General features: G+C 38.5%; 1 protein-coding gene across 5 annotated transcripts in view; it reads left to right on the plus strand.

Annotated features, from left to right (window-relative positions):
* The window catches only part of LOC137058900 (CSC1-like protein 2), a 168,077-nt gene that overhangs the window by 77,188 nt on the left and 74,631 nt on the right, over positions 1 to 16,258 (plus strand). For 2 of the 5 annotated variants that reach the window (XM_067432401.1, XM_067432400.1), the window contains exon 1: positions 14,435 to 14,762. The exons of 1 other annotated variant lie outside the window; for it this stretch is intronic. The gene's annotated coding sequence lies outside the window, so the exon portion shown is untranslated. Of the gene's footprint in view, positions 1 to 14,434; positions 14,763 to 16,258 lie in introns of those variants that run through there. 2 more of the 5 variants (XM_067432405.1, XM_067432404.1) reach the window with 2 other exon arrangements.

The raw sequence follows: 16,258 nt of genomic DNA on the forward strand, positions 1-16,258 counted from the left end.
CAACACTCGGTCCTGCTCGGCTTCACTACAGTAACATTAATAACCAATCGCTCCAGCGGCCGCGCTCAGCTCCTCAACACTCGCTCCTGCTCTGCTTCACTACAGTAACGTTAATAACCAATCGCTCCAGCGGCCGTGCTCAGCTCCACAACACTCGCTCCTGCTCTGCTTCACTACAGTAACGTTAATAACCAATCGCTCCAGCAGCCGTGCTCAGCTCCTCAACACTCGGTCCTGCTCTGCTTTACACTACAGTAACGTTAATAACCAATCGCTCCAGCGGCCGTGCTCAGCTCCACAACACTCGCTCCTGCTCTGCTTCACTACAGTAACGTTAATAACCAATCGCTCCAGCAGCCGTGCTCAGCTCCTCAACACTCGGCCCTGCTCTGCTTTACAGTACAGTAACGTTAATAACCAATCGCTCCAGCAGCCGTGCTCCGCTCCTCAACACTCGGTCCTGCTCTGCTTCACTACAGTAACGTTAATAACCAATCGCTCCAGCGGCCGTGCTCAGCTCCTCAACACTCGGTCCTGCTCTGCTTCACTACAGTAACGTTAATAACCAATCGCTCCAGCGGCCGTGCTCAGCTCCACAACACTCGCTCCTGCTCTGCTTCACTACAGTAACGTTAATAACCAATCGCTCCAGCAGCCGTGCTCAGCTCCTCAACACTCGGCCCTGCTCTGCTTTACAGTACAGTAACGTTAATAACCAATCGCTCCAGCGGCCGTGCTCAGCTCCTGAACACTCGGTTCTGCTCTGCTTCACTACAGTAACGTTAATAACCAATCGCTCCAGTGGCCGTGCTCAGCTCCTCAACACTCGCTCCTGCTCTGCTTCACTACAGTAAGGTTAATAACCAATCGCTCCAGCGGCCGTGCTCAGCTCCTCAACACTCGGTCCTGCTCTGCTTCACTACAGTAACGTTAATAACCAATCGCTCCAGCGGCCGTGCTCAGCTCCTCAACACTCGGTCCTGCTCTGCTTCACTACAGTAACGTTAATAACCAATCGCTCCAGCAGCTGTGCTAAGCTCCTCAACACTCGGTCCTGCTCTGCTTCACTACAGTAACGTTAATAACCAATCGCTCCAGCGGCCGTGCTCAGCTCCACAACACTCGGTCCTGCTCTGCTTCACTACAGTAACGTTAATAACCAATCGCTCCAGCGGCCGTGCTCAGCTCCTCAACACTCGGCCCTGCTCTGCTTCACTACAGTAACGTTAATAACCAATCGCTCCAGCGGCCGTGCTCAGCTCCTCAACACTCGGTCCTGCTCTGCTTTACTACAGTAACGTTAATAACCAATCGCTCCAGCGGCCGTGCTCAGCTCCTCAACACTCGGTCCTGCTCTGCTTCACTACAGTAACGTTAATAACCAATCGCTCCAGCGGCCGTGCTCAGCTCCTCAACACTCGGTCCTGCTCTGCTTCACTACAGTAACGTTAATAACCAATCGCTCCAGCGGCCGTGCTCAGCTCCGCAACACTCGGTCCTGCTCTGCTTCACTACAGTAACGTTAATAACCAATCGCTCCAGCGGCCGTGCTCAGCTCCGCAACACTCGGTCCTGGTCTGCTTCACTACAGTAACGTTAATAACTGCATGCATGAACGTGATTTCTGCCCGAGTCCTATTCTCCACCGGCTGTGAGGTGAAGACCACATGTCCCAATATACTGCGCTCACACTTGGCGTCATCAAACTATGCCTTTGTTTTGAATAGGCGCCCTCTAGAGGACGGAAAGTTGCATAGTGCAACTTTAATGGGAGACTGGCTCCCTGTAAGTATGGTATTCACATTGTAAAAATGAATCCTAAATATCTAAACATTTTCAGAATTTCAACTGTAAAACACATAAATCAGGTGAATATTATATCAATTAATATTTTAAATCAACAAAACAGAGGACTCTACTCATTCCTGTTACTTTTACCGTCACATGTGAGTAACAGGATCGGGTTAAAAAAATAACTCTATAATAAAAATACTAAAACAATTGTTTTATTGCAGGAGACTGCCAGTCATGTGAGTAATGATTGCAGTCAGAACGGGAAAGAAATGGGAAGAAGAACTAAAACAATTTTAAGGTTCACATTTAATTCAGTGCGATTTTTTTCGAAGACTTATTAAACTAAAACAGGAAAAGTAATACAAAAGAGTTAACTAGAATAAAATTTTATTTGAATCGTGAAAAGATTCCCACTTCTGATACTTTGATACGAAGGCACATAACGTAATCAATTCTGATGGTTATATTTAAAAATAACCAAACATATCAGAATATATAAAATATATATATGATAAAATAAATCAATAATGTAAAAGAATAATATCGCAACATAAAGAATATCAATTAAAGATGATTAAATGACTAGATATTTAAAAAAGAACACATTATAAGGGAAGGCAAGTTTATTTTTATTGCACATTTCATACACAGTGGCAATTCAAAGTGCTTCACACAGAAATGGAATTAAAATATTCACAAGAGAATAAAAAACATATACGGCATATATGTCAGGTTTGCAATTTTACTATTAAGTTTGTCATGTAACACATGTGCGTTTAAAAAGTACCCTTGCAGACAAATCTTCCTTGCCTAACTCCAGGGCTAACTTTAAAAAATATTTGTCTGATAACTGTGCGTTTAAAAAGTACCCCTGCAGACAAATCTTCCTGGCCTAACTCCAGGGCTAACTTAAAAAAAATATTTGTCAGGTAACTGTGCGTTTAAAAAGTACCCTTGCAGACAAATCTTCCTGGCCTAACTCCAGGGCTAACTTAAAAAAAATATTTGTCAGGTAACTGTGCGTTTAAAAAGTACCCTTGCAGACAAATCTTCCTGGCCTAACTCCAGGGCTAACTTAAAAAAAATATTTGTCAGGTAACTGTGCGTTTAAAAAGTACCCTTGCAGACAAATCTTCCTGGCCTAATTCCAAGGCTAACTTTTTAAAATATTTGTCTAATGACTGTGCGTTTAAAATGTACCCCTGCAGACAAATCTTCCTGGCCTAACTCCAGGGCTAACTTAAAAAAAATATTTGTCTGATAACTGTGCGTTTAAAATGTACCCCTGCAGACAAATCTTCCTGGCCTAACTCCAAGGCTAACTTTTTAAAATATTTGTCTGATAACTGTGCGTTTAAAAAGTACTCTTGAGGACAAATCTTTCTGGCCTAACTCCAGGGCTAAAAAGATCGCTCTCCCGTTTCTCAACCTCTTCCACCCAGACAGCCTTAACAAAATAATACAATAAAAATAGGTTAATTAAAACAGTTATAATAAGAATTCAAATAAAATAAAAACATGATACAGGTATAAAAGTATTAAAAGAGTAAAAAGATGCAAAGATGAAACCGTTCGGACAAAGCACGGCAGTCGTTCAGTAAATGCACAGAAGTGTTTGAGTCTGGATTTCCACTTTTGGAGCACATCTGATCTGATCTGGAAGCTGGTTCAGCTGCGGGTGACATAATAGCTAAAGCAGTCTCTCCTTGATTTGAGTCAACTCTTGATATTTCTGACTTACTTGATCCTGCTGATCTGAGTGATAGCACTTTGAGATTTTGTTTAATATAAAGTGCATTATAAATAAAATTTATTATTATTATTATTATTATTATTATCTGTTGGGTTTATATTCAGTGAGCTTATCTGAAATGCATTGAGGTTCTAGGGCATTATGTGATTTATAAACAAGTAATAATACTTTAAAATCGATCCTAAATGAAACTGGAAACCAGTGTAAAGACCTGAGGACTGGAGTGATATGGTCATATTTTCTGGTTCTGCTCCGCGTTCTTTATGAGAGTCAGATGTCTTATGGTGTTTTTGGAAAGGCCATTGAGTCCATTACAATAGTTCACCCTGCTGGTGATGAAACCATGAATGAATTTCTTGAAAGTCTTGTCTGGAAACAAAGCATCTAATTCGTGCAATATCTTTTGAGATGATAGTTTGCTGGTTTAGTTATTGCTTTTTCATGACTACTGAGGTCAGGCTCCAGGATCGTACCAAGATTCCTGACTTGATTTTTAATTGTTTGATCCTTAGCGTCAAGATATGCGTTCGCCGTGAGAATTTCATCCTTGTTTCCAAGTGCAATGAGAGATAGTTTTGGCACATCCAACTGCTAAATTCATCAATGCGTTTGCACAGGGAGTCAGTGGGGCTGTAGTTGTTCGGCGATAGGGCTGTGGATCTGGGTGTCGTCTCATCTGCATATATTTGTCTCAGTGGGAGCATGTACAGGTTGAATAGGAGTGCTGCAAAAATTGAGCCATGTCATGGATGTCCACTCAGACTTATGGTCAATGTATGACCTGAACCATTTGATGACCATCCCAGAAAGTCCAACCCAGTTTTCCAGCCTGTCTAGAAGTATGGTGTGGTCAACAGTGTCGAATGCAGCACTGAGGTCCAGTTGTACCAGAATTGATGTTTTGCCTGTGTCAGTATTAAATCAAATATTATTTATAATCTTTAAGAGCGCTGTCTCTGTGCTGTGATGCGGCCGTAAACCAGATTGAAAATTGTCAAAGTATCCATTCGAGCTTAAGAATTTGTTCAGCTGACTGAAAACAACTTTTTCAATGATCTTGCCTATGAAAGGGAGATTTGAGATTGGTCTGTAATTGATCAATATGGTCTTATCCAGGTTGCTCTTTTTCAGGAGGGGCTTAACAAATGCAGTTTTCGGGGAGCTTGGAAAAGACTCGGAAAGAAGTTCTGGAGTGGGGACCACTCGGTTGAAATTGTGTTCTGAAATGTGGGTGTAATTTCTTCTGCAAAATCATGAGTAGCTGCATTTGAAGCAGAATCTGATCATTAAAAATAGCGGTACCACCGCAGTGAGAGGATAGTGAGCACTATGTAGAATGCGATGCCGACACCGACCGCGACATTGTTCAGGATGAACGCCTTTCTAGAGGAGCTGATCGCTAAATCCTGCTGCCCAGTCAGGTTAGCACTCCGAGTCTGCGGAAACAAACAAAAACTGTCAGTGCATGTTTTCCTTTAATACTAAAAATCTGCATTTTTCTTTCTGTAGTGTCATGTTATATCATAATCATTGCTTTTGATGCCCTCAAGTGTGAATCCAAAGTTATCCAGAGTTATAACCCTAATTATGCTGTGATCTCTGGTGTAAAAGGACAATCCAGCTGTCTGATGAGAGGACAATAAAAATAGGGACAGTGAAAATATTGAATAAATCTTGTGTTTGTGGTAGAGCAGCCACATTATACCTACTGCAGTCAGGGCCATAGCTGGGGTATCTGGGGGTATCCGGGGACCCCTCGGTTGAAAATCGCATTCTGGGGTGTGGGGCCCCTTGGTTGAAATTGAGGGGGTCCTAAAACTGGGGACCCCTAGAATCATCACAATCTTTCGCACCACTAGCAACGCCCCTGACTTTATAATTTAGCCCCAGGGCCCATTTAAAACACGGTTTCGCTACCCATCCCTAATGACATCATTAAACTGCTAAGGAACTGTGAAGTTTCAGTTTCCTCCTGTTTCCCGGCATTCGGTTAGTAGTTACAACATTTACATTAACATCATAACATTTATTTATCAAAAACTGCGTCGGGCTGAAACTAGCAGCACACATGCGTCACACTGTGCCAGGGCTCAAAGGCCGCCGTCAACTCTTTATATTGCAAACATTCATCAAAATATCTTCTTTTGTGTTCAACATACGAAAGAAACTCAGACAGGTTTGAAACAAGTTGATGGCGAGTATATAACAGAATTTACATTTTTGGGAGGAATATCCTTTTAAGTATTACAATATATCTCAAGCTAATTGAACTGAGAGTGAGTACTTACAGAGATGGAGAAGATGAGGGCAGCGATGCCCACAGGTAAACAGCAGCACACCATGGTAAAGATGGAGTAAGGTAAGTAATCTTTTGTAGCGATCCCTGGCGTGGAGGTCAGGAACGCAGTGGGCTGAACGGTGACCCCGGTGTGGCCTGGTCCTTGATTGGTCATGATCTCTTTGGTTTCGTGCTCCTTGTCTGCAGTCAGTCTGGTGCTTTCCTTGACCTCTGATGGGGATGGAGATTTATAGGACTCTAATGGGAGGAGGTTTACAGCTTGTAAGGGAAGTTCGGCAAAAAATCACTGAGAATTGCTTCATCTTAAACTGGCTGAACCTGTTGTTTTGTCAGGTTGAAGTGACAATAACTGGTTTTTATCATCTGAGAAATATTGCCACGTTCATCCTTTTTTATCTTTTTATCTTTCTGGTGGTACTTCTTTTAGTATATGATCCAAAATTGTGGAATTGTCTACCAACTGAAAGCGGCTTTGCATAAAAGTATGTAATGTTTGTTAACACTTTAAACTGCATACTACAAATAACCGTTAACCAAACCCTAATCCTACCCTATATTACAGTAAAAGTGAGGGCGTGGGTTTGATTTTAAAATTGGTAGGGAAATCCCCGGAAGCTGCGGATTCAGAAGAATGTTTTAAGGTTTTTAAGTCTATACACACACACACACACACACACACACACACACACACACACACACACACACACACACACACACACACACACACACACCGATCAGGCATAACCTTATGACCTAATATTGTGTTATCCCACCCACTAACAGGAGCTGTGAAAAAGAGATCATCAGTGTTATCACTTCACCTGTCAGCGGTCATAATGTTATGCCTGATCGGTGTATATATAGCTTAGAACAAATTAAACTAAACAAAAACGTTTTTTTTAAATGAATTTATATCAACATTTATTTTATTAGGCTATTTTTTCCAAGTAATTTTTAAATTATTTTAATTGTGATTTTTAAAGAGATTTCCTCAAGTAGTTTAAAAACTGTATGAGTTTTTTTCATCTGCTGATCCCAAACGAAAATATTGTGAAGAAATATTTAGTAATCTGACTGCACCCATTGACTGTCTATAGTAGGAAATGAAATACAAAGGATATACCGTAAAATCAAGGGCATGGCTTTGCATTTGAAATTCTTGGGGAAATTCCCAGAAGCAGAGGATTCAGGAAATTAATAGGATAATGTTTTAAGGTTTTTAGTCTATATTGATCTTAACAAGATAAATCTATTAAACTGCCTCATTGTCTTTATTAGCTACATAATTCATTAATTAGCACATTAAGGTCAATTTAGACTAAAAAACCTTAAACATTATTCAATTTCAAAATCAAACCCACGCCCTTGGCGATACCGCTTCTGTTTTTATTATGCCTTTCTCTCGCTAACTTCCCTCCGTCTCGTTCTCTCGGATTGAGTCATTGCTTATGTTGCATGAGTGCCCACTCACAGCTTTTGCTATGGGCTGAACTGGAACGTCCTGAGCCCTTGATCATTAGGAATCCACTATGGAGTTGATTTATTATATATATTTTTTCCTTTACAACATTTTTTAAAGGGGCGGTGAAACACTCAGTTTCAGTCAATCTCATGTCAATCTTGAGTACCTATAGAGTAGTATTGCATCCTTCATATCTCCGAAAAGTCTTTAGTTTTATTATATTTATAAAAGAAATATGGGCTGTACCGAGTCTTTCCGGAAAAAAACGAGCGCCTGGAGGCGTATCGTGTGGGCGGAGCTAAAGAATGACAAGCACGCAAAGCGGTGACGTCCTCAAGCGTGGAGAAACCCATGTATGCTATCTCAGCTAATAGATATGATCCAGAATCTAATCTGAGGGAAATAAATTGAACAGGAGAAACGGCAACATCAGGACGTCCGTCTCTGTGGTATGTAAGTTACTGTATTTAATGGCCTCTCCACATTTGTGTGTGTTTACTCGCAGTGTATGAGGACATGATTCGGTTTATGGACTATTGTATGCGACTAGACCTTAGAAGTAGCAAGTATACTGTAACGTTATACAGAGAACAACAATGGAGTAACCGTTAGCGCATTTGAATGACGAAGCACGCGATCGTGTCGTTTACTGATGTTTACTCACGCGACGATAGCCGACAGCACAGACATTTGAAGCAGTTTTACTCACCGGCTGCTTCCAAAGACGGACCGAAACTTTATCGCTGGGACCGCTCCGTCAAAAACACACTTCTTTGGTATGATTTGGTGAAGTCCTGACAGCAGTGACAGTGGAAATCCATTTTGAGACGCAACTGAAACGATGTTGTGAAGCTTCCCGTCATTTCTGCGTTCAAATCGGTTCAAATGCAGCGCTGCCTTCCCAGAATGCTGTGCTGAAGCGTTGAAGTCGCTCGACGTCACCCATAGGAATAAAGTGGAGCGCGGCGCCACATAAGTGTTCACGGACGACTGGATCTGCACCTGAGAGACTGTTTACAGCGTGCTCTAGTCACGCGCGCGCACCCTACCGGGAGAAGAGCCCGTATGGCCCATACAAGGACCTTCCGCTCTATTAACGTCAAGCCGACCCATACTCGAAAAAAACTCACCGAAACTTGTGAGAAACCGGAAGGAGTATTTTTGACACAGAAATACTCATCAAACGTCCAACATTAGTTTTTGAAACTTTGTCTATGTTTAGGATGGGAATCCAAGTCTTTAACAGTGTAAAAAGCTCAGTATGCATGAAACAGCATTTCACCCCCCCTTTAATGTCGCATTCTATATGATAAAAAAAAAACCCTAGGCCATATTGTTATATATTTTGTTCAGTTGAGTTCTTACAATATCCCAAATGTTTCTAACTATGTAAATTGTGTGAAAATGGCGCTGGCGACTGTGGCATAATAAAAGTCCTGCTGCTAGCGAGACGTGTGTTGTGTCTTATTAAAGGGGTACTTCAGCGCTGGGAAGAGGAATCTGTATTTAAACTGGGTCATTAATGTAGTAGAAATGTGAAATTATTTTTGAATTTGGTGCCTTCTAGACTGAGAAAAGACAGAAAATGTATTTTTGTCTCATGGGGATGAAAGACTACAATTCCCAGAATGCTTCGCTGCCCTGTGAGGCCATTCCCAAAGCCACCGCTACTGGATTACTGTGACTGAGTTGGAGAAGACACTACAATTAAATACTGAACGTGTCGGTTCAATATAATGATCGAGTCGCCGCGCGAGTATCACAGCACTGAGCACTGACTGCAGGAGTCAGATAAACGAGCTGATGAGCTCTCGTGATGAGAGCTGAGGTAATCGCGACTACACTCGCGGCATTTATTCACAACGCGAGTTCAGTCTGGCGCGCTTCAGTTCATGCCTTTGGAAGCTTAACTTTCATAGAAATTCATTTGAGAAGTTAAAAGACTTCCATTGCTCACCATAGCTCCGTTTAAATGAGTGCCTGTAGCTGAGCTGAGCTGTGAGTGTGATCTCCATCCCCATGTGCGGGTTCAAAACATGAGGAAATGGCTCCCTCTGCTGGCTGTAGTCTTTAGCCTTTGACCAAACATTCCTCCAATGATGCAAATATTGTCAATTTGCGTCATAGGAGGAATTTTTCCAGAAATAAAATGCATTAATCTCTCGTCTCAGGGGGATATGAGGCGGGGAAAGCACAATCATTTGAATATAGTCCAGGGTTTCTACTGATACAAAGCCATATGCTAATCGCTGAAGTAACCATTTAACAATCGCTCCAGCGGCCTTGCTCAGCTCCACAACACTCGGCCCACTTTTCCCAAAATGTCTCCCTTGAGCACACAGCTGAAAATTTAAAATATCTGTGGCCGCTCATATGAATGAATCTATAAAAGTGCAGCTTGTTTTAAAGCTTTATGATGGCGCAGAGGCACAGCGCTCTCTTAAAGGCAATCACGTCACTTCTTGTCGAAATTTGCAGTTTCGAATTTAAAATGCTGAGTACTACACCCTCACAAATCCTTTCAATATAACACACAAATAGGAGACAGGATTCAAGAGATTGCCTGAGCAGTGTAGTTATGTTCATTAATTATTTTTGCATGATTGAGCTCAGTTATTCACACTATAAAGGGAGCTCTTTGCTCGCTCTCCCTTTATATTCCATTCACAAATTGTGAACAGATTTTACTGATAGATCTCTGTGTAAAAATAACATTATAATGCTGACCCCTCTAATTTGACCCCTTTCTACAAAACAGTGATTACTCAGTTATATACATCTGTGACCTGTAATATTTTGGCTTTCATAACTATTTATGTTTGGTTTGTACAGAAAAAAATATAAATAAAATAAAAAATTTGAGCCGGGAAAGTTTCCGAAAATTGGTGGATTTGGCACGGAATGACCTAAAAGCAAAACGAGAGAAACTATATTAGGCAGTAGAAATGGCAAATTATCATCTTTAAAGTGAATTTTTCTGCACAACTATATAGTTAAACAACAATAATAAAGTGATTTTTATATATATAGTTTATATAATAGTAGGCTTCTTGTGTTTTATTAATTTTCTTTTCCAAATATTTTACTGTCCATTGTCCATTGATAAAGTCTCCTTTTGAAAAATGAAATTAAATAAAGCTGCCTTTGCATGCTCTCTCTCTCTCTCTCTCTCTCTCTCTCTCTCTCTCTCTCTCTCTCTCTCTCTCTCTCTCTCTCTCTCTCTCCCTCTCCCTCTCCCTCTCCCTCTCCCTCGCTCTCGCTCTCTCTCTCTCTCTCTCTCTCTCTCTCTCTCTCTCTCTCTCTCTCCCTCTCCCTCTCCCTCTCTCTCTCTCGCTCTCTCTCTCTCTCTCTCTCTCTCTCTCTCTCTCTCTCTCTCTCTCTCTCTATATATATATATATATATATATATATATATATATATATAAATTTAGAATATTGTGAGTCAAATAATTTACATTATTTATTTACATGTATTATTGTTTTTGGAACAGATACACTGTAAAAAATATTTTCATGATTTATCACAGCATTTATCATTCAACTTAGATATTTAATGTGATTCAGATAACATAATATTTTGAGTTTCTATTTATTAAACCAATCTCCTTTGTTGTATTAACTCAAAATCTAAAGGCAACCAGGTAACTTAGTTTTTTTAAGTTTAACCAACAATCATTTTGTAGAGTGTAAGGGCTTAACAAACACAAACCAATGCCAACCTGTGGTAGTTTTGTAATATGACAAACAATATTCGATCTTCCACAAAATACGGAAATCTGTGTCCTAAAATTGATTATTTCTCTGGATTTAAACATTCTTAGAAACATTTGGAATAATGTAAGTACACAAGTCAACAAAATATATAGCATTGTTCTAATGGTTTTTGGATATTCTAATCAAAAATCTTACATATTGTGCCTTTAATGGAGACTATATTGTATTTTCCTGTGGGTCCCCGGCCATTCTTGAGCCTAGTGCTCGGTGAATAATTTGTCTCGCAAGTCCTCTCTACACCAGCAGGTGTCAGTGTGAGATCACATTTCTAAATGAAACTTGAGCTCAGGGGCTATTGCATAAAATTAGCCATTAGATTATGAAGATATATTATGTCAAGGGTCAGTCATTTTTGGTATCAAATTGTAACACTCAGCCTGGTTAAGGCAGTTTACACAAATAACACGGGTCTTTAACCCTCTTTTAAAAGGTGTTCAAATAAAACTTCTCATAATAACAACCGTATAGATGTCAACCCAAAGTGCATTGAACAAGAAACACCAAACAATCAATATATACAATATAAACCATGGTAAGAAAAAATATATAGAAAATTCTGTTCTACGTTTTTATGTAACTGACTTTGACTAAAGGGATAGTTCACCCAAATAGGAAAATTAAACCCATGATTTACTCCTCAAGTCATCCCGGGTGTATATGACATTCTTCTTTCAGATGAACACAATCAAAGTTGATCAGAGCCAAAGTCCTGACTCTTCTAAGCTTTATAATGGCAGTGACTTAATGGGTTGTTTTTGAAGTCCATGAAAGTGCATCAATCCACCAAAAAAGTGCATCTAACCATCATAAGAGTGCATCCATCCATAAAAATGCATCGATCCACCATAAAAGTGCATCCATCCATCATTAAAATGCATCCATCCATCATAAAAGTGCATCTATCCATCATAAAAGTGCATCCATTCATCATAAAAGTGCATCTATCCATCATAAAAGTGCATCTATCCATCATAAAAGTGCATCCATCCATCATAAAAGTGCATCCATTCATCATAAAAGTGCATCTATCCATCATAAAAGTGCATCCATTCATCATAAAAGTGCATCTATCAATCATAAAAGTGCATCTATCCATCATAAAAGTGCATCTATCCATCAAAAAAGTGCATCTATACATCATAAAAGTGCATCTATACATCATAAAAGTGCATCCATTCATCATAAAAGTGCATCTATCAATCATAAAAGTGCATCTATCCATCATAAAAGTGCATCCATTCATCATAAAAGTACATCCATCCATCATAAAAGTGCATTTATACAGTGCATCCATCCATCCATCCATCATCAAAATACATCTGTCCACCATAAAATTGCATCTATACATCATAAAAGTGCATCTATACATCATAAAAGTGCATCTGTCCATCATAAAATTGCATCTATACATCATAAAAGTGCATCTATACATCATAAAAGTGCATCTATCCACCATAAAAGTGCATCTATACATCATAAAAGTGCATCTATCCACCATAAAAGTGCATCTATCCATCATAAAAGTGCATCTATCCATCATAAAAGTGCATCTGTCCATCATAAAAGTGCATCTATCCATCATAAAAGTGCATCTATCCATCATAAAAGTGCATCAATCCACCAAAAAAGTGCATCTAACCATCATAAGAGTGCATCCATCCATAAAAATGCATCGATCCACCATAAAAGTGCATCCATCCATCATTAAAATGCATCCATCCATCATAAAAGTGCATCTATCCATCATAAAAGTGCATCCATTCATCATAAAAGTGCATCTATCCATCATAAAAGTGCATCTATCCATCATAAAAGTGCATCTATCAATCATAAAAGTGCATCTATCCATCATAAAAGTGCATCCATTCATCATAAAAGTGCATTTATACAGTGCATCCATCCATCCATCCATCATCAAAATACATCTGTCCACCATAAAATTGCATCTATACATCATAAAAGTGCATCTGTCCATCATAAAAGTGCATCTATCCATCATAAAAGTGCATCTATCCACCATAAAAGTGCATCTATCCATCATAAAAGTGCATCTATCCATCATAAAAGTGCATCCATCCATCATAAAAGTGCATCTGTCCATCATAAAAGTGCATCTATCCATCATAAAAGTGCATCTATCCACCATAAAAGTGGATCTATCCATCATAAAAGTGCATCTATACATCATAAAAGTGCATCTATACATCATAAAAGTGCATCTATCCACCATAAAAGTGCATCTATCCATCATAAAAGTGCATCTATCCATCATAAAAGTGCATCTATACATCATAAAAGTGCATCTATCCATCATAAAAGTGCATCTATCCATCATAAAAGTGCATCTATACATCATAAAAGTGCATCTATCCACCATAAAAGTGCATCTATACATCATAAAAGTGCATCTATCCACCATAAAAGTGCATCTATTTATCATAAAAGTGCATCTATCCATCATAAAAGTGCATCTATCCATCATAAAAGTGCATCTATACATCATAAAAGTGCATCTATCCACCATAAAAGTGCATCTATACATCATAAAAGTGCATCTATCCACCATAAAAGTGCATCTATCCATCATAAAAGTGCATCTATCCATCATAAAAGTGCATCTGTCCATCATAAAAGTGCATCTATCCATCATAAAAGTGCATCTATCCATCATAAAAGTGCATCTATCTGTCATATAACTGCACCACATGGCTCCGGGGGTCAATAAAGGGCTTCTGAAGTGAAGTTGTTTGTTTGTGTAAGAAAAATATCCATATTTAAAACTTTATAGAGTAAAATAACTACTTCCGAAGGATTGCTGTACACATCAATTTACAATGAAAGAGTATCCCTTGACCCCTGAACCCTTTATGCATGTGTATTGACAAACACCTCGGAAGGCCTTTATTGACCTCCGAAGCCGTGTGGAGCAGTTATATGATGGATAGATGCACTTTTATGTTGGATAGATGCACTTTTATGATAGATGGATGGGTGGATGGATGCACTTTTATGTTGGATAGATGCACTTTTATGGACTTCATAAACGAGACAACAATTCACTGCCATTATAAAGTTTGGACTTTTTGGAATACTCTAATTGTATTCGTCTGAAAGAAGAATAACATACACCTAGCTAGGATGACTTGAGGGTGAGTAAATCATGTTCTAATTTTTATTTTATGTTCAGATTTTATACATAACAAAGTACCATAAAAATACAAGTCTTGAATATTGCATGTGTCAAACGTTTATGCGACGAATATTACGGCGGGGCTTTTAAATTTAAACGCCTTAACGAGCCCTCATGGACTTTAACGCTGAAAAGTAGCCAAGGAGGCCGCCATTTTGAAAACGGTCCCACACACTCCGTCGCTTCACACAGCTGAATATATTAAGCCTCCAAATAACCGGTATTTATATTCGTGAGGCGTCCTCGTCCGTCCGCGCGTCCTCATAAAGAAAACAAGCACGACCCGCACCTGTGTCAAAAAGCGATTAAAGAGAGTCTGGACCAAAGACAAGAAGTGCGCGATGGTTTTATTCTGATGAGGATATTATTGAATGCGCTTGTAGAGCTCATTTCTTCCACGGTGGATTTGGAAAAGGATTTATTCTATTTGGGATCTTGTCACTGGAGCAAAGGAATACAGCAGAGTCCTCAAATCCGTTCGGATTGACAGGTAACAGAAGACTTTATTTCCAGTGCGCTATTGTGTGAATATTTGGCGCAGTGATTCTGTGATCGTCATTCATTCACACGCGCCACTTTGACGCGACGCGTTACATGACATTGTGTCTAGTGTTTGTTACAGTATGTGTTTTTATTTTTTTTATTTACTTACTGATTCGACAAAGCAGCAAACAACAACTATATTGTGTAACTCACATTCTCCTCCATCCTGCGCTCATGCCGGAGGACAATTTCTCTTTTGTTTTATCGCGTTTCTCTCTCTGTGAATAATATATTTTATTCCGAAAATCGGTCAGAAACGCCCTGCGTTAACACGCGGGTTGATCATGACGCTCCGATAATATTAAAAAACGTATTTGTATAGCTTTTATCATCATTTAACGTAATTTAATCATTTAAAACGGCCTTTAATATTCAGATAATGTAGGTTATTTTAATAAAATTCATGTTTATTGGGTTGGTTGATTTATTTATACATGATCAATAAAAGCAAAAAAACCAGTGACAGGAACATTTCCAGTAATTATTGGTAATGCTTATTATATTAAGTATAATGCAATAAACACTCAACGGTTCCAACGGACAAACCCAACCGTTGGGTTTAAAAAATGTAATTTAAAAATTTAAACCAACGGTGGGTTTGTCTATATTTGAACGTTGAAACAACACAGTGTATATTAGAGTGAACATTAATAATACAGACATATCAATATTTAGGCTACGGGTATGATATGGGCTGCATCAGATGCTTGATTGCCTTATCCAGCAACACCTGCACCTGAAAATATGAAATTAGTTATATATATATATATATATATATATATATATATATATATATATATATATATATATATATATATATATATATATATATATATATATATATATATATATAGAAATAATCAGTTTTCAACGTAGTCAGTTGTTTCTTTCACATTTAAAAGCAGTGAAAGCATTTAAATATTTTTTTATTTTAAATGTATTATTTTAACAAGTAGTTACCTTTTAACTTCATGTTTTAACACGACTATTCAATATACATACAAAAACAATATTAATTATTTATTGTAATTATATATGTAAAGTCTTTATTATATTTATATTAAAATGTATCTTTATTTTAGATACTAAATTACACTCAGTAGTTTACTTCACAGTGCTATAGCCTATATTTATTATTATTTTTACAATATTTTTATACATCAAATTTTTTTGTCTGTATATGGTGTGCTCTAGAGGTTTGATATTGAATGTCATTTATTTTATTTTATCTAGTGGAAGATGAAGTTCTGTGGACACACATGAGCCTTTTTTTAATCATTATTTGTATCTCCAGTAAGGGTTTCTCTTATTAAATTTCTTTCATTGAATTTTATGTGATTTGAGCCAGTTTTGATCTAGTAATGCTGTCAAATTCAATGAATCAAAGCTGTGTTTTGTTACTGTCGGTATAAATGAATAAGCCGTCCGTGTCTTGACTGTTTC

The sequence above is a fragment of the Pseudorasbora parva genome, chromosome 22, assembly GCF_024679245.1.
Source record: "Pseudorasbora parva isolate DD20220531a chromosome 22, ASM2467924v1, whole genome shotgun sequence".
NCBI classification, from domain to species: domain Eukaryota; kingdom Metazoa; phylum Chordata; class Actinopteri; order Cypriniformes; family Gobionidae; genus Pseudorasbora; species Pseudorasbora parva.